This window comes from Coregonus clupeaformis, chromosome 25, assembly GCF_020615455.1.
Source record: "Coregonus clupeaformis isolate EN_2021a chromosome 25, ASM2061545v1, whole genome shotgun sequence".
In the NCBI taxonomy this organism is placed as follows: Eukaryota; Metazoa; Chordata; class Actinopteri; order Salmoniformes; family Salmonidae; genus Coregonus; species Coregonus clupeaformis.
Window position 1 is genome coordinate 9,267,813 of NC_059216.1, and position 20,105 is coordinate 9,287,917.

At 42.2% G+C, this 20,105-nt stretch overlaps 1 protein-coding gene across 1 annotated transcript in view; it reads right to left on the reverse strand.

Annotated features, from left to right (window-relative positions):
- Positions 1-19,985, reverse strand: part of LOC121539263 (signal-induced proliferation-associated 1-like protein 1) — an 87,951-nt gene extending 67,966 nt beyond the window's left edge. Inside the window, exon 1 of the mRNA XM_041847625.2 lies at positions 19,718-19,985. The gene's annotated coding sequence lies outside the window, so the exon portion shown is untranslated. The remainder of the gene's footprint in view (positions 1-19,717) is intronic.
- Between the last annotated feature and the right edge of the window lie 120 nt (positions 19,986-20,105).

Here is a 20,105-nt window from a genome sequence, read left to right on the forward strand (position 1 = left end):
ATCTTTTTAAGTGGGAGAACTTGCACAATTGGTGGCTGACTAAATACTTTTTTCCCCCACTGTATATGGAGGCTTAAATATCCTGACCTGGTGAGATATTCATGGCGGAGACTCAATCAAGCAAGTCGTTTTGACTTCTTTCTTATGTCATTCTCGTTGGCACCAAAAGTTTAAAAAGTGTTGATAGGGGACAGAATGCGGTCGGACCATCATATAATTGGCATATACATTACTCTTACTGATTTTTTTTTACATGGACGATACATTGGAGATAATATAAGGCAAGTACTGGAAACAATAGAACACTATGAAAAATCAGGGAAACCAGGCCTGCTATTCATAGCAGACTTTGAAAAGGCATTTGATAAAGTATGACTGGAGTTTATATATAAATGTCTGGACCATTTCAATTTTGGAGAATCTCTTATAAAATGGGTTAAAATCATGTATAGTAACCCTAGGTGTAAAATAGTAAATAATGGCTAAAACTCCGAAAGTTTTAAACTGTCAAGAGGAGTAAAACAATGTTGTCCTCTATCGGCATATCTATTTATTTTGGCCATCGAAATGTTAGCTATTAAAATCAGATCCAATAATAATATAAAGGGATTAGAAATCCAGGGCTTAAAAACAAAGGTGTCATTGTACGCTGATGATTCATATTTTCTTTTAAATCCACAACTTGAATCCCTCCACAGCCTCATAGTGGATCTAGATACATTTTCTAACCTCTCTGGATTACAACCAAATTATGCTAAATGTACTATATTACATATTGGATCACTAAAAAAATTTTACATTACCATGTAGTTTACCAATAAAATGGTCTGATGGTGATGTGGATATACTCGGAATAGATATCCCAAATGAAATAAATGATCTCACTCCAATACATTTTTATAGAAAGTTTGCAAAAATAGATAAGATCTTGCTACCATGGAAAGGTAAATACCTGTCTATATGTGGAAAAATCACCCTGATTAACTCTTTAGTATTATCCCAGTTTACCTATTTGCTTATGGTCTTGCCTACGCCTAGCGAACAGTTTTTTAAATTATATGAGAATTATTTTTTCCATTTTATTTGGAATGGCAAGCCAGACAAAATTAAACGGGCCTATTTATATAATGAATATGAATTTGGAGGACAGAAATTATTAAAGCATTAGACCTATCACTAAAAGCTTCAGTCATACAAAAGTTATACTTAAGGACCAAAGGATTGACAGCCATCCCATATAGATTGCAAAATTGTTGGGAAGAGATTTTTGATCTGCCGATTCCATGGCATAGTGTTTATGAACTGATACGCAAAATGACTCCGGATTCAAAACTTAGAATTTTTCAATTTAAATTATTATACCAAATTCTTGCTACCAATAGAATGTTATTTATATGGGGGATACAATCTTCCCAGCTCTGCAGATTTTGCTGCTAAGAGACAGAATCATTAGATCATTTGTTTAGGTACTGTCCATTTGTAGCTTGTTTTTGGTCACAGGTCCAGGAATGGCTGAAGGATTGCAATATTTACCTGGAGCTAACCCTGAAGATAGCACTTTTTATTTATTTTATTTCACCTTTATTTAACCAGGTAAGCCAGTTGAGAACAAGTTCTCATTTACAACTGCAACCTGGCCAAGATAATGTCATGAGCCCTCTCACTCCACCGGGTTACCACCTTAATGTGTTTCCACTATCTTCCACTCTGCTCATCTCTCTCTCTCTACTCAGCCTAACTAGCTCCACCTGTCCCTGCTCTGCTCGGCTCTAATTACTCTGCCAGCTGCGCTGCATTACCCACTAACCTCTCCCAGTATTTAAAGTCCTGTCTTTCAGCTCTCCTTTGTCAGATCGTCTGCAAAGCTCACACCCCGGAACCTGTGTGCTCGCGCTTCTGGCTCACCCTTGTTTTGTGACCCCGGACCTGCCTGATTCTTGGATACTCTTCTGCCCCAGGAAAACCAGACCTGCTTTCTGCCATTACGACTCGGACTACTCTTCGACCCCGGTAACTCTGACCAGCCTTCTGCCTTGCTACAACGTATTTGGATTTCCCTTGAACTGTACTTCTGCCTTGTTTCATCCGCCCCGTTGTGTCTGTGTTTCCTCCCCCCCCAGGACTTCTGGACCACCAACCACCGGCGTCATCGGACGCATCGCTGCCACTGGGGGGGGGCACAGACCCAGCACATTGGACGGGATAACCCCTGGAGCCTTCACTCACTCCCTACTTCCCTTTTCCCTTAAGTTTTAATAAACTTTCTGGTGTGACGCAATTGTGGTCCTCTTGTCGTCTGTCTGAACCGTGACAGATAAAGCAAAGCAGTGCGATAAAAACAACAACACAGTGTTACATATGAGGTAAAACAAAACATAAAGTCAAAAAAATACAACAGAAAATATATATACAGTGTGTGCAAATGTAGTATGTTATGGAGGTAAGGCAATAAAAAGGCCATAGTGCAAAATAATTACAATTAGTATTAACACTGAAATGATAGATGTGCAAGAGATTATGTGCAAATAGAGATACTGGGGTGCAAATGAGCAAAATAAATAACAATATAGGGATGAGGTAGTTGGGTGGGCTAATTACAGATGGGCTGTGTACAGGTGCAGTGATCGGTAAGGTGCTCTGACAACTGATGCTTAAAGTTAGTGAGGGAGATAAGAGTCTCCAGCTTCAGAGATTTTTGCAATTCGTTCCAGTCATTGGCAGCAGAGAACTGGAAGGAATGGCGGCCAAAGGAGGTGTTGGCTTTGGGGATGACCAGTGAGATATACCTACTGGAGCTCATACTACGGGTGGGTGCTGCTATGGTGACCAATGAGCTAAGATAAGGCGGGGATTTGCCTAGCAGTGATTTATAGATGGCCTGGAGCCAGTGGGTTTGACGACAAACATGTAATGAGGACCAGCCAACAAGAGCGTACAGGTCACAGTGGTGGGTAGTGTATGGGGCTTTGGAGACAAAACGGATGGCACTGTGATAGACTACATCCAATTTGCTGAGTAGAGTGTTGGAGGCTATTTTGTAAATGACATCGCCGAAGTCAAGGATCGGTAGGATAGTCAGTTTTACGAGGGCATGTTTGGCAGCATGAGTGAAGGAGGCTTTGTTGCGAAATAGGAAGCCGATTTTTGATTTAACTTTGGATTGGAGATTCTTAATGTGAGTCTGGAAGGAGAGTTTACAGTCTAACCAGACACCTAGGTATTTGTAGTTGTCCACATACTCTAGGTCAGAGCCGTCGTGAGTAGTGATTCTAGTCGGGTGGGCGGGTGCCAGCAGCGTTCGATTGAAGAGCACGCATTTAGTTTTACTAGTGTTTAAGAGCAGTTGGAGGCTACTGAAGGAGTGTTGTATGGCATTGAAGCTCGTTTGGAGGTTTGTTAACACAGTGTCCAATGAAGGGCCAGATGTATACAAAATGGTGTCGTCTGCGTAGAGGTGGATCTGAGAGTCACCAGCAGCAAGAGCGACATCATTGATATACACGGAGAAAAGAGTCAGCCCAAGAATTGAACCCTGTGGCATCCCCATAGAGACTGCCATAGGTCCAGACAACAGGCCCTCCGATTTGACACATTGAACTCTATCTGAGAAGTAGTTGGTGAACCAGGCGAGGCAGTCATTTGAGAAACCAAGGCTATTTAGTCTGCCAATAAGAATGCGGTGGTTGACAGAGTCGAAAGCCTTGGCCAGGTCGATGAAGACGGCTGCACAGTACTGTCTATTATCGATCGTGGTTATAATATCGTTTAGGACCTTGAGCGTGGCTGAAGTGCACCCATGACCAGCTCGGAAACCGGATTGCATAGCGGAGAAGGTACGGTGGGATTCGAAATGGTCGGTGATCTGTTTGTTAACTTGGCTTTCAAAAACTTTCGAAAGGCAGGGCAGGATGGATATAGGTCTGTAACAGTTTGGATCTAGAGTGTCACCCCCTTTGAAGAGGGGGATGACCGCGGCAGCTTTCCAATCTCTGGGGATCTCAGACGTTACGAAAGAGAGGTTGAACAGGCTAGTAATAGGGGTTGCGACAATTTCGGCGGCTAGTTTTAGAAAGAAATGGTCCAGATAGTCTAGCCCAGCTGATTTGTAGGGGTCCAGATTGTGCAGCAATTTCAGAACATCAGCTGTCTGAATTTGTGTGAAGGAGAAGCGGGGGGGGCATAGGCAAGTTGCAGCGGAGGGTGCAGAGCTGGTGGCCGGGGTAGTGGTAGCCAGGTGGAACTCATGGCCAGCCGTAGCAAAATGCTTGTTGAAATTCTCGATTATTGTAGATTTATCGGTGGTGATAGTGTTTCCTAGCCTCAGTGCAGTGGGCAGCTGGGAGGAAGTGCTCTTATTCTCCATGGATTTTACAGTGTCCCAAAACTTTTTGGAGTTAGTGCTACAGGATGCAAATTTCTGTTTGAAAAAGTTAGCCTTTGCTTTCCTAACTGCTTGTGTATATTGGTTCCTACCTTCCCTGAAAAGTTGCATATCGCGGGGGCTATTTGATGCTAATGCAGTACGCCACAGGATGTTTTTGTGCTGGTCAAGGGCAGTCAAGTCTGAGGAGAACCAGGGGCTATATCTGTTCTTAGTTCTGTATTTTTTGAATGGGGCATGTTTATTTAAGATTGAGAGGAAATTACTTTTAAAGAACAACCAGGAATCCTCTACTGACGGAATGAGATCTATATCCATCCAGGATACCTGGGCCAGGTCAATTAGGAAGGCCTGCTCGCTAAAGTGTTTTAGGGAGCGTTTGACAGTGACCGCGGACCCGTTACGGACGCAGGCACTACTGGGTGATCTGAAAAGTCATAGTCAATCGATCAATAATATAATAATACTTTTAGCAAAAATGTTTATTTTCAATTTACATTCTGTAGAAACAATGAACTTTTGTGAAACATCACAGTACAGTTGAAAAATATATGGCAAATAGAAATCCAATATGGATGGTGTTAAGAGATAGATGGGAGGTGTTGAATGGAGCTGAAGGATGGGACTAATAACAACTAACAACAACTAATAACAACAAGATAACTAATGTAAAGCATACTGTGTCCATAATAAGTATATAGCTTATAGGTTGAGAGCTTTTGTGAAAGAGCACAGTTAGAAAGATATGGCATATAGAAGCAAACCGGATGGACATCTGGAAAATGATCGGAGAGTTTAAGGGTAGAGGAAGTTCAGGAGGAAAAACAAACAAAATAGAATTATTGTAAAATTGTCTGTGTCCATAAAATATATATAGTATGTATAAGCTGGAAGTAGAGGCCTAAGCATTGTTGTTCACTAGTTTACTCCAATTAGGGAAGGGGGCGTGGGGTTGGAAAGTAATAAAAGGAAATATATTATTTAAAAGGATATGTATATATATGTATGTATGTGTGTATGTATGTGTATATGTATATGTATATATTTGCGAGAAAGAAAACCATATGGGGGATTGGAAGTGATGCAGACAATTACATTGATGGAAGTTACAATCTGTCTGCAATATTAAAGCTGATCTACCCCCCCCCCCAAAAAAACATTTTTTTTATAATAATATATATACACAGCATATATATATATTTGTTTTAATCAAACGCAAACAATTCACACAATTATGTTTTGAAACAATGAATGTGCACAAATTGTCAGGAGAGAGCTCATTCTGGAGAGAGAAGTGCATTGTGCATCTGGGCGATGCATGGTCAAGCCGACATACATTTACATTTTAGTCATTTAGCAGACGCTCTTATCCAGAGCAACTTACAGTTAGTGAATGCATACATGTATTTAATTTTTTTATACTGGCCCCCCGTGGGAAACGAACCCACATCCCTGCCGGCCAAACCCTCCCCTACCTTGGACGACGCTGGACCAATTGTGCGCCGCCCATGGGTCTCCCGGTCGCGGCTGGCTGCGACAGAGCCTGGACTCGAACCAGGATCTCTAGTGGCACAGCCTTAGCCCACTGCACCACTCGGGACATCTGCATTGGCCATGCAGCATTTACGGTGACACGGCCTCTGCAGAAGTCAGGGCATTCATATTTCTTGCGCTTCTCAGAGCAGTGCAGAGCTGTTGTGAAGGAAGTTGTCAGGTGAGTGAGTTGTGTTTATATAGGATCTCCCGCCCCAACCTACCGTCAACCAATAATGTAAATGCGGAGCTATACAGAGCCCTCCGCATTGTTACAACATTTGGGAGGCGGATGGTGATGCGGAACGGAGCTCGATTTGGCCTCTGCATGCCTCATGGAGGCTCCGCAACTGCATCTCACCCTCCAAATGGAGGTGTGTTTTGGGTCATTGTCCTGTTGAAAAATAAATGATAGTCCCACTAAGCGCAAACCAGATGGGATGGCGTATCGCTGCAGAATACTGTGGTAGCCATGATGGTTAAGTGTGCCTTGAATTCTAAATAACTCACCGACAGTGTCACCAGCAAAGCACCCCCACACCATCACACCTCCTCCTCCATGTTTCAAGGTGGGAACCACACATGAGTTCTTGAAATTTTCCGGATTGACTGACCTTCATGTCTTTAAGTAATGATGGACTGTTGTTTCTCTTTGCATATTTGAGCTGTTCTTGCCATAATATGGACTTGGTCTTTTACCAAATAGGGCTATCTTCTGTATACCACCCCTATCTTGTCACAACACAACTGATTGGCTCAAACGCATTAAGAAGGAAAGAAATTCCACAAATTAACATTTAACAAGGCACACCTGTTAATTTAAATGCATTCCAGGTGACTACCTCATGAAGCTGGTTGAGAGAATGCCAAGAGTGTGCAAAGCTGTCATCAAAGCAAAGGGAGGCTACTTTGAAGAATCTCAAATATAAAATATATATGGATTTGTTTAACACTTTTCAATCAAAGAGAAACGACAGTCCATCATTACTTTAAGACATGAAAATGTCAAGAACATTAAAAGTTTCTTCAAGTGCAGTCGTAAAAGCCATCAAGCGCTATGATGAAACTGGCTCTCATGAAGGCCTCCACAGGAAAGGAAGACCAAGAGTTACCTCTGCTGCAGAGGATAAGTTCACTAGAGTTAACTGCACCTCAGATTGCAGCCCAAATAAGTGCTTCACAGAGTTCAAGTCACAGACACATCTCAACATCAACAGTTCAGAGGAGACTGCGTGAATCATCCCTTCATGGTCGAATTGCTGCAAAGAAACCACTACTAAAGGACACCAATAATAAGAAGAGACTTGCTTGGGCCAAGAAACACGAGCCATGGACATTAAACTGGTGGAAATCTGTCCTTTGGTCTGGAGTCTAAATTTGAGATTTTTGGTTCCAACCGCTGTGTCTATGTGAGACGCAGTGCAGGTGAATGGATGATCTCAGCATGTGTAGTTCCCACCCTGAAGCATGGAGGAGGAGGTGTGATGGTGCTTTGCTGGTGATACTGTCTGTGATCTATTTAGAAGTCAAGGCACACTTAACCAGCATGGCTACCACAGCATTCTGCAGCGATACGCCATCCCATCTGGTTTGGGCTTAGTGGGACAATCATTTGTTTTTCAACAGGACAATTACCCAACACACCTCCAGGCTGTGTAAGGGCTATGACGAAGAAGGAGAGTGATGGAGTGCTGCATCAGATTACCTAGCCTCCACAATCCCCCGACCTCAACCCAATTGAGATGGTTTGGGATGAGTTGGACTGCAGAATGAAGGAAATGCAGCCAACAAGTGCTCAGCATATGTGGGAACTTCTTCAAGACTGTTGGAAAATCATTCCAGGTGAAGCTGGTTGAGAGAATGCTAAGAGTGTGCAAAGCTGTCATAAAGGCAAAGGGTGACTACTTTGAAGAATTTGTTTAACACTTTTTTGGTTACTACATGATTCCATATGTGTTATTTCATAGTTTTGATGTCTTCACTATTATTCTACAATGTAGAAAATAGTTAAAATAAAGAAAAACCCTTGAATGAGTAGGTGTGTCCAAACCTTTGCCTGGTACTGTATATATATATATATTTGCTTCTGCTCGACTACAAAAGTCTCTGCCTTTTGACCAAACAATCGGCCAGTCGACTAATTGGGGTCAGCCTTATTATGAAGGCAAATGTATTGCTAACTTGACATTGCTTCACATTACAAGCCACATGAGAGAGAGAGATGCTTTCCTCATGAACCCCTAAATTCCCACAGGCCCTCATTAGTATATGGCCAATCAGGATCCACATTAATGTAGAAGTGTTTAGAAACATATTCTATTCTTATTTACAATAAAAGTGACTCCAAAATCACACAATACTTTTGGTCCCCTAAAATGGTGGGACTATGCACAAAAAGTGCTGTAATTTCTAAACGGGTCACCCGATATGGATGAACAGGGGCGCAACTTTGGTTTAAAAAGTGGGGGGGAATTAATTTTAAAAATGTTCATCCATTCGGAAAAACACTCCAAACAGCCTACCCGACCGCTCGGAGGCATGGTCCTAAAGCACACCGTTGCCTCGTTTTGTATCACATTCCAATGATAAAACTGGGGGGGACAAAAATGCAATTTCAGAATGTGGGGGGACATGTCCCCCCCCCCATCCCCAGTGAAGGTTGTGCCCCTGTGGATTAAAATACCCTCAAATTAAAATCCAAAGTGCTGGAGTACAGAGCCAAAACAACAAAAACTTTGTCACAGTCCCAATAATTACAGAGGGCACTGTAAATATCCTTTATATTTTTTGATTCAGAGCCTACAGATGTAAGACAATAAATGGAGTCAGTTTGCTGCAGCAGGAAAATAATCCTGCATCAACAGGAAATGTGAATTATTGTGGATTATAATTAATGTACATATTTTGTAGGGGTTGGTAAATTTTTCGTTAGGACAAATCAAGTCTGACATTTTAAAGTAGAAATGACAAACTTTAGAAGCCTTTTTAAACCTTGAATACATTATACGTTTGCATTTCCTGCCATGCAGGAACATTTTCAGCAACAAAATAGTGATCAAATTAAGATCCTACATCTGTATTAACAACATACTGAGAATAATCTTACATTTTCATTTTAGACATTTAGCAGATGCTCTTATCCAGAGAAACTAGGGTTAAGTGCCTTGCTCAAGGGCACATCAACAGATTTTTCACCTAGTCAGCAATTCGAACCAGCAACCTATCGATTACTGGCCCAACACTCTTCAACGCTAGACTACCTGCCGCCCATTACACATTAATCCCACATTACATGTAGAAATGACTGAGATATCACAGCTTGTCTAGGCCAACTAATCACAGTGAAAGCAGAAAGTATGTCCACTGCTGCTCAACATCAAAATCTGGACTATTCATAATTTCCATTTCCAGCCACATCAAACATGCTAATTGAGAATATAACATATATTTCACTATGTAAGGCTTACCTGCAATCTGAGGTAGACAACACATTATACTAAAGAGTGCATGATCATGGGCAGGTAAGGGTAACCCTCTTTCCAAAGAGCAGCTTTCCTGTCTTCTATCTACAGACCTGTCAACTCATATACAACTAAGTTACAGTGGCTGGGCGAAAGTATTCACCCCCCTTGGCATTTTTTCTATTTTCTTGCCTTACAACCTGGAATTCTAATTGATTTTTTGGGGGGGTTGTATCATTTGATTTACACAACATGCCTACCGCTTTGAAGATGCAAAATATTTGTATTGTTTAACAAACAAGAAATAAGACAAGAAAACAGAAAACTTGAGCGCGCATAACTATTCACCCCCCCCAAAGTCAATACTTTGTAGAGCCACCTTTTGCAGCAATTACAGCTGCAAGTCTCTTGGGGTATGTCTCTATAAGCTTGGCACATCTAGCCACTGGGATTTTTGCCCATTCTTCAAGGCAAAACTGCTCCAGCTCCTTCAAGTTTAATTGGTTCCGCTGGTGTACAGCAATCTTTAAGTCATACCACAGATTCTCAATTGGATTGAGGTCTGGGCTTTGACTAGGCCATTCCAAGACATGTAAATGTTTCCCCTTAAACCACTTGAGTGTTGCTTTAGCAGTATGCTTAGGGTCATTGTCCTGCTGGAAGGCGAACCTCCGTCCCAGTCTCAAATCTCTGGAAGACTGAAACAGGTTTCCCTCAAGAGTTTTCCTGTATTTAGCACCATCCATCATTCCTTCAATTCTGACCAGTTTCCCAGTCCCTGCCGATGAAAAACATCCCCACAGCATGATGCTGCAACCACCATGCTTCACTGTGGGGATGGTGTTCTCGGGGTGATGAGAGGTGTTGGGTTTACGCCAGACATAGCGTTTTCCTTGATGGCCAAAAAGCTCAATCGTAGTCTCATCTGACCAGAGTACATTCTTCCATATGTTTGGGGAGTCTCCCACAATCCTTTTGGCGAACACCAAACATGTATGCTTATTTTTTTCTTTAAGCAATGGCTTTTTTCTGGCCACTCTTCCATAAAGCCCAGCTCTGTGGAGTGTATGGCTTAAAGTGGTCTTATTGACAGATACTCCAATCTCCTTTGTGGAGCTTTGCTGCTCCTTCAGGGTTATCTTTGGTCTCTTTGTTGCCTCTCTGAATAATGCCCTCCTTGCCTGGTCCGTGAGTTTTGGTGGGTGGCCCTCTCTTTGAAGGTTTGTTGTGGTGCCATATTCTTTCAATTTTTTAATAATGGATTTAATGGTGCTCCATGGGATGTTCAAAGTTTTGGATATTTTTTTATAACCCAACCCTGATCTGTACTTCTCCACAACTTTGTCCCTGACCTGTTTGGAGAGATCCTTGGTCTTCATGGTGCCCCTTGCTTAGTGGAGTTGCAGACTCTGGGGCCTTTCAGAACAGCTGTATATATACTGAGATCATGTGACAGATCATATGACACTTAGATTGCACACAGGTGGACTTTATTTAATTAATTATGTGACTTCTGAAGGTAATTGGTTGCACCAGATCTTATTTAGGGGCTTCATAGCAAAGGGGGTGAATACATATGAACGCAAAACTTTTCAGTTATTTATTTTTTAGAATTCTTTGAAACAAGTTATTTTTTTCATTTCACTTGATCAATTTGGACTATTTTGTGTATGTCCATTACATTAAATCCACATAAAAATCCATTTAAATTACAGGTTGTAATGCAACAAAATAGGAAAAACGCCAAGGCACTGTACTACTCAGCATATACTGTACTAAATAGAGAATCTGTTGTCATAACACTGATGATGAAACAACTACATTAATCATATCAGATAACACAGACATAAAATAACAGGCCTCTAAATCATGGTTACATATTGCTTACTGATTATGATATAGGACTTATTAATACGACACAGGTTGACATCATGCCCTAATCATAAACTGCATGATTCACTATGACACATTCTTGTGGTTTTACATTTTCCCTCACAGAAGAATATGTCGCTCAGGACAGGACAGTGATGTGTCAGCTTATGTGACTCTTTTTGACATAGGGCTGTCAGAGAAGGTTGGCTGGGTAGATCTGATGGGAGACGAGCTGTAGTGACAGTTAAGAAACCTCAGTATGGGAAAGGTCAGGAACTCACTAAGTGAACATATGATAAGCTACCATGAGCTCCCGTCTACCATCCAAACACCGCCAAACCAAATGGCTGGACTAGAGTAAACCCAGTCAATCCAGCTACAGTAAGCCTCACTTTGCCATATTTTGTAGCCTAAGCCTGTAACCAGGAACATGACACCAGGAGAGAGCACACTCAATAACCATGACCTACATTATAATAAAGAGATTCAGAACAAAACATGATGATCCCTCATTGCTAGAAGGGAATAAAACAAATGCTGTGGTTTTTCTAGAATAATAACAGAGTAATAGCATGTGTATGACGATCACTAAGATACATTAGAAAGCCAGATACCGCAGAAGCACAGTGAGACACCCTTTCCTTTCCCTGCTAACGCGGACCTCAAGGTGAAAGCCTCATTAATATCCCCTCACACCTGCCAAATAGCTGCTCTGCTGCTCTCACATACTAATTGCTTCTCTACCACAAAAGAAGATGTGCTCTGGAAAATATTAGCTCTTTTAATTAACCCCTCGAACGACTGTGGATTAACAAGAGGGGTTCTAATCCATTCAAATATCATAGAAGAGGAAGTGCTACCTTAACTCTAATGTCCTGCAGGGCCATGTAAGCGTTTGAAGAACATCCAGTACTAGCTGCCTGCAGGTGCTGACTACAGGGGAAAGCTGTGGCTGTTAAGAGTCCCAAGCTATGATGAAGGGGAATACTAAAGAGGGGAAACACTGGATCACCCCACTGAGAAGCCCATCTGACAGTATAATCCTGCAGAGCACAGAGAGCTGGCTCAGTCAGAGAGAGAGTGACAGCATCAAATACACAGGTACTGCTGCTCATGAGCTAAATCTAACAGAAACTAACTGTTGGAGTGAATGGGCCAAATGTGGGCACTCCCTTAGCACATTCTCACAGCAGGAAGATGTTGCAATGTGAAGTCAAATATGTAGGATCAACATATTTACATTTACATTTTAGTCATTTAGCAGACGCTCTTATCCAGAGTGCATACATTATTATTTTTTTATTTTTTTTATACTGGCCCCACGTGGGAAACGAACCCACAACCCTGGCGTTGCAAACGCCATGCTCTACCAACTGAGCTACATCCCTGCCGGCCATTCCCTCCCATACCCTGGACGACGCTGGGCCTATTGTGCTCCGCCCCATGGGTCTCCCGGTCGCGGCTACGACAGAGCCTGGATTCGAACCAGGATCTCTAGTGGCACAGCTAGCACTGCGATGCAGTGCCTTAGACCACTGCGCCACTCGGGAGACATATTGTATTAGGCCTATACCATATACCACATCAATTCCACAACGTTTTCTTTGCACGTGAACTATTTCCAGCCATTGATTTGGGCATGGCTCCAGTTATGGCTTGATGCACTTCTGGTCCTATTATGCACAGTAAAGCCTCAGAGTTAATCAATTCATACAGAGTCATTTGTGCAGCAGTAATTCAGGCAGCATTGCATAACAGGAGCCGTGCTAAATCACTGGCCGTGCCAGGAAACCAATGTCCAACCTGCATAGTCACTGCTGCTGACCTGCACTGCAAACATACCACACGGTAGACAGCTCTGGAACGGTGCTGATCAAAAGCAATTTCCATACAAGCCAAAACTAATCTACACAGGGCCTAGGGTGGAGCGCTTTCCTATTCCCATCAAAAAGAAAAGCAAAAATACAGAGACCTCATTCACAATCAAAAACACCAAAAGGCCTACAGATTAGCATATGCTTTATTAGGTTGACAACATTTGACAGTTGTTCCAATTTTTCCTTTTTAGTCTTGATTCACAGGACTCATGAAAAAGCGGAATGCAATTAACACACCCCACCCACTTCGCTCTAATCAAGGCTCAGAATCCACAGAAGTCTTGAAGGAAAAAACATGCTGAGTTTAGGCTTGAGCTCTGTGTGATCCTTCATTTGCATCTTTACAATAAGAGGAGTGTCTCACACACGCACGCACACCATAGACACTAATATTCTCCCCAAGGAAGATACACACATGCAGATAATACACACATAGAAACATGCACACGTTGGCACACACACTCATGTTTGCATCAGAGCTGTGGAGAGAGCTTCAACCTGGTTCACTACAGACACAGTGACATCTGCAGAGGTTAACTAACAACATATCAAAGTTCAAGCTAACGGTGTGATCATAAGGTTACCAAGTGGAGCAGAAGGGTGAGAGGCCAGGGTGTGCCGGTGTTTTGAATCCAACAGTACATGATCCCTAGCGACTAATTAGCATTCAAGGCAGGGAGCCGCGCCACATAAACACTTGCCCACCTGCCGCAAAAGGCCCACATCACAAAGGATCCTCACTGACTCTCCTTGAGCAATAATGTCAGGCAGGCTTTTATGTGATACCTTGCACAGCAGACGGCACACCTCTTTCCCATGCAGTCCCTCCTCCTACATCAACAAGTTAATGTATTGTAACAGATGACCGCCCTTCAACTCAGCACTTAACTAAGGGAGAACATCATGATATACCCCTTAGATATGAGACACAGTGCAGTCAATTCCACTGGCATTTACATAGATCTAGAGTCAGTCTAGTAGTCTAGCTCCTCGTCCTTGGCCTCAAGAACAACATCTGAAAACAGAATAAATCTGTCAAAACTGAATTGTTATTTATTTCTGAGAGGATGAGCTCCCAAATAAGGAGTTGATGTATGTATGTATGTATGTATCTCATTCCAGCAGAAAAGCTGTAGCCAAGGTATCCAGGAATACATCAATTAAATACACAGGAAACAGGCTGGGAGGAAAGCCAGGAAAAGCAGCAGCCATGTTTGTTATTGGTCGGTCTCATCTGCTCTCTCCACCTGGGAACAGATGGAAAGAGTGTCTCTCTGCAGCAGTCAAATTGATAGGGAGTGGGACAGTTTATCAAGTCAGAAAGTAGGCAGGGTGCTGGTGTGCTACCCATTTCTAGTACTCCTAATCTATGAGGTGTGTCACTGTCAACAACAAAGTGAAAGTCCCGTGTGGCTCAGTTGGTAGAGCATGGCTTTGCAACACCAGGATTGTGGGTTTGATTACCACAGGGGACCAGCATGAATAAAATATCAAATGTATGCACTCACTACTGTAAGTAGTTATGGATAAAAGGTTCTGCTAAATTACTGAAAACTAAACAGTAACAAAAGAGAGGGGTCATCCTGAATATCACAGAATTGTCCCCCCTTGTCAGGGAATCTTAGCGATATCAGGTGAGAACACAGTAAATTGACTATTCCATTGTGTTCCCTCTCTCTCTGCCTGTGTTTCAGAGGACAGCCTCTGAAATTCTCACACAGGACAAGGAAGGAACTGGAGCCAAGCAGTCTCATTCCTCACCCCCAACCATGCCTGGAGTGGAGCAGGAACTCAACTCACAGGATGGAAATGTATTACGTGTTTTGACTACAGAGAGGATGTGGAATCTTGGAGCAATATGAACAGGGATTTCTGCTAGTTGGGATGCAGGAAACAAAGAGGAGGGGAACCTAAAGTGCAACTCTTTCAGAAATGTTAACAATCAGCGTCTTTAGATTGTGTGTTGGGGGTTTCAAAACAAATAAGTTCTGAGGAGAACTAATGCGGTGCTGTGTGGCATGGAATTTCAGTTTCACTGTACGCCACGCTGCTCCTGAAAGTTACAAAAACAGTTGAGCCGTTAAAAGTGAAGGAATGAGGACTAGCTGACCAGACTGGTCTGCAAATTGAAATCCTGATTCAGGCATGACCAACCCACTTCATATTCCAATCTGCTTCTCATATTTCTGTCCACAGAACAACAGTACAGCTGTGTGGTTTCGACCCGTATGGGAAAATAATATGTTACTATTGTATGGTAGACACAGCATGAGGCATGGGCCTTGTTCTCTGTTTATCAACTAGGAATAGTAGCAGAGATAATCTTCTGTCAGCTACAGTATGTGGGGGAGATACAGGGGGGAGTAGGTCTGACAGTGTGATACTGTAGAGACTGACTGGCATGTTTAGACACAACCAGGCAGATCATCACTATCAGACAAGATAGCCTAAAGCAACACAACACAGCCTCAGGGACCAACATTTTACTACGGAAACGTTTTCTTTCCAAACAGTTAGTTTTTCCTCTGTGTGGTTGTTTGTTGGAGATGTGTTTTCCCCAATCCTTGCCCAGCACACACGATTTCCAGCACTTGTTCTGCCTGAGAAGCAGAGAAAGAGCCTGTCTGGTCTGGTGGGACTGTGGCTTTGGGTTAGGGTTGAGGGTTAGATTAAGTCAGTCAGGGTATCACTCTGTTTCTTAGTGTGAGGTTACTTGAGTTCATCAGCATCAGCAACACACTAAGAGACTATGAGGGCAGCACAACAAGTGGACTAATACTGTGGGGAATAGGACTATTTGTCAGGGCTAGATTAGAATAGACATCTTGTCCCAAATCAGCACATCAACTATGTTGCACCTGCACCACTACATTATATTCTGCCTCATCAGGAGAATAAGTAGGGGGGGTCACAACGCAAAATAATGTGACCTCCACATAAATAATTGTAAAACCACAAAAGTTAAAAGTCGCCTATATCATTTTGTGAGGTCGACGTTCCCCAAACGTGGTGGAGGGGGCAGTTTCTTTGTTTGTCTGCATTTACTCTGTGACAGCGAGTTGAAAGAGATTACATCATCTCCATTGTGAGTTCCGTGCTCTTTCGCTGTTTCCATTGGTTGACATATACCCGGCAGGCCAAAGCAGACAAAGCCGGGGCATTCCAATAGTTTAACAGGAGACAGTACCACAGTCATCCTCATCCCAGTCAGCTTTATCACCCCCATTCAACTCAATGGTGACATCGTAGGGCACCGGAGGACAGATTGCCAAGACAATCATGTACTCTTCTGCCTTTGGCCTGACAAACATTGCTTAATCACTCGAACAGGAGCCTACTAATTTTTTCATAACGGTAATATATTTCTAGTCGTTATCCTTTATGGTTACGGACGGTTGGCCAAAAGGTCAATACACTTCTTTTATTTCACAGCGCTTAGTCAGAATAGAAAGGAAAATAACATGGCCTTGTACTTGACACCAGACATGTGTAACAGTCCATTCAGTGGCACATCCCAGGGCCTGTTATGTCTGTTCTCAGCCTTGAACAACTAACATCAGGAGGGAAAGCAGGCAACATTGCCCATTCAAGCAGCACATTACTTGAGGTGAAGAACTATTTCAAAGGAGAAAGACGATTCAAATCAAGGTGGACTAGACTGTGTCTTTCTAATGAGAATTCAAACTAATTATTCTAATTATTGTTGAATGTAAACATTTGAGCACCTTGAATAAATAGGCAGGTAGCGGGCCAGGGTATTTAATTGGCCTGGAAGCATATTCCACCCTGTAATATTATCATGACATGTTATACCTTTAGATAAGAGTAGGCCTGTTGACACACTGTTATGAACAAAGCAAATAGTTAGTTTTAGTATTTCACGACGGCCACTTCAAACACAATCCATAGAGGCACTTCATAAAACTGAACAATGCTCCAATTGTTGCTCCTCCCATCTAGCATTCAGAGCCAGGAATCACCAGCGAAGAGCCTGCCCTGGAGTCCACCTTTCCTGACCCTGCTGTAGGCTACTGTCCCTCACAGTAGTCTGTAGTATACTGAGGCTGGATGTCATGCTCCTCACAATTGACCTGGTCTGAGTCTTAGTAGTTAGTGATGACTTACAGTCATCATACTGGTGATAAGATATATGAGCTGCATAAAGCCTATACTATTGTCTTACGTTAACCATGGGGGGAATTTTGTCTATGGCACAAAGCAGAGCCTGGTTTGCCCATCATGGGAGATTAAAATAGAAAGACACTTTTCCCCATAGCAGTTTCAGCACTGGATTGATTTTAAGTGAAAACTCCATCATAAGGGACATTGGTCCAGTTTGCATGATGATTTGGCTTCAGCAAAACAATATCAGACTAAATATGAGAGTAATGGGGTTAACAAAATATTTATTCAACAGTAAAACAGAGGTCTTCAATTGTTATGACTATGGACCTGTCTGATGTTATCCCAGTCATCAGTCGGCCATGTTTACAAAGAACGCTAATATTTTGTTCACTATGCAACTATTCTTTCCTTCCCCTTTCTGACTCATCCAACCATAACCAATCCAGTTTCCTACAGAACAATGCCACGGATCAGCATACACCAATATGGGGTAGAGAGAGACAGAAGAAATAGTAGGGCAGGGATCATCAACTAGATTCAGCCGTGGGCCGATGTTTTCTTGAGCGGATGCTCGGGGGGCCAGAACATAATTACAATTACTTTGTAGACTACAAATTCTTGGGCACAGATTTCCAAAATTAAAATCACTTGGAGATAATTTCCTGGTGTTTTTACAGTCTTTTATGTCCAACAATGAACATTTTATGAAATTTGCTCAGAAAACTTGTGGGGTCAAATAAAACCAGGGGGGGACTCCAATTTCAACACTGTGATATTCAAGCTCTTATATGCATAGGACAGCAAGTACAAACCGTGAGTCAGTGCTAAATCTACTGTATTTGGACTCCTAGTGACAGCCACTGGAACTGTCAGAAACAGTTTGCCAGAGAGGCCAAGTTCAATTCTTGTGTCTAAGCGCATCCAGATTTGCCACTGTATGGGCCCTTCAATGCCAAAACATTGCCTGCCCTATAAAATGTCAACCAATAGCTTTATGTAACTCAATAGGCTACTACTTGGTCAGTGGGGCTTTTGAATTCCCCCTGAAACTAAAACGAATTTCTCCCACATCTCACAGGTTGCACACAAAAATAAAAGTTTTTGCCGGTCACATGTCTGAAGGTCTCTACTTCATATTCCAGAAATCTATAACACTTTACATTACCCTGCTCTAATATCCGTGTAGTAAAACTCTGTAATAATACTTTAGTATTTGCTTTGAATTGCATAGTAATAGTTCAATAGTTACAGTGTTACTTACTAAACAGGTGTACACTCTGAGAGCAACAATGTAAAATGTTCCTCAGAACTCTGACTAATACATTGTCTGCTTTATTACAACAGCAACGTCTAGTCAGCTGTGTTAGATCATCAGTTAGCCTACTTTAGCAGATGTAAAGTATCCATTTTCCAAACAAACTGTGTTAATTTGGCCATTCCGTTCAAAACAGAGAATGAAAGGTAAGTGTTCTTTCTTTGAGTTTGAGACCAACCCTCAGGCTTGGCGGTATCTCACTGACAGAGAGACAAACAGCCAGCTTAAATGCCAAGTTAGTGTACTGTATGTCCTAACTGCAGTGTTGAGCAATATTGTACATTAATTCAACTTTTGTACCTATAGTGGTTGAGTAGACAATAGTGTTATCCCTTGTGACAGTCCAACCTGCATATGTTGTTGCCTGGCTTATAGCAAGATCCACAACATTAACCCTTCAGCAACATTAACCCACCACTTGTAGAGGCATGGGTTAACAGACCTAACAATATTAATGGTAGAAAATTATATATAGCTTATATCTGTGGTTCCCAACCTTTTCCAAAAAAATTCAGTTACTGTACCACAAACTGAATTTTGCTCTGTCCGTAGTACCTTATGTGCATTTTACCAGTAGGCCTATGGTCTCATTAATCTTCTCAAGTACCCCCTGTGGATAGGCAAATTACCCCCAGGGGTCCTAGTAGGCTACCCCTGGTTGGGAACCACTGGCTTATATCTTCCAAAGGAGAGTACTACAACGAAAGCTGCAGCATAACAGGTCTATTACAGCGCTATTAAACCATGCCCATTTGCTCGATGCCACCTGTAAATCAACAAACACAAGCTGGACTCGAAACAATGCACATTGTCCTTGAAAAACATGATTCAATAATGCATGCATTGCATTGATCATGACATGACCAAAATTGGCATTTTCCACTCCAGTCACGTGCACCATGCGCGTTCTAAACCCACAAAGCAACCATTCTGGTTCCCTCCTAATTTGGGGAAAGAAAATACCATGATTGCGCATTCTAATGTAGATTACTTACTAGTAGAGCACATAAATCGGTCATATTTTGCTGTTTGACATGCTAATTGTTTGGGGAGACAATCCAGATGTTGCTTGCGCCAATGTAGCCTACCCCCAAAACACCATGCACATGACATGCATCGTTCCCCAACGACATAACGCAGGTTTGCGACTCACCTTTTCTCGTCTCTCCCTCAACCGTTGGATGGCATTTACACAATACTAAGCGTTTCCCCCCCTTTTGCTTCTCGTGGAAGACACTTCAATGTAAAAAAAATATATATATATATACAGGAACAACGTTAACTATATGGCTTTAAAGCAGATGTTTCCGTTCCCGTTAAAATCACAATGATCCTTGCGCCTTCCTCAGAGATGCAGGCTAATTTAGAAGTTGGATACAAAGTTACGGGTTAGCCTCGCTGCGCTATGCAGTTGCTGTAGGGATGAGATCATACCAATATTACCCCCCCATCACTGTACTGGAATCTCGCGAGAGGACTTCATACAATAAACCAAACGTTACTGTTGTAACAAAGCAATTTATGCTCACCTGGTAGTGTTT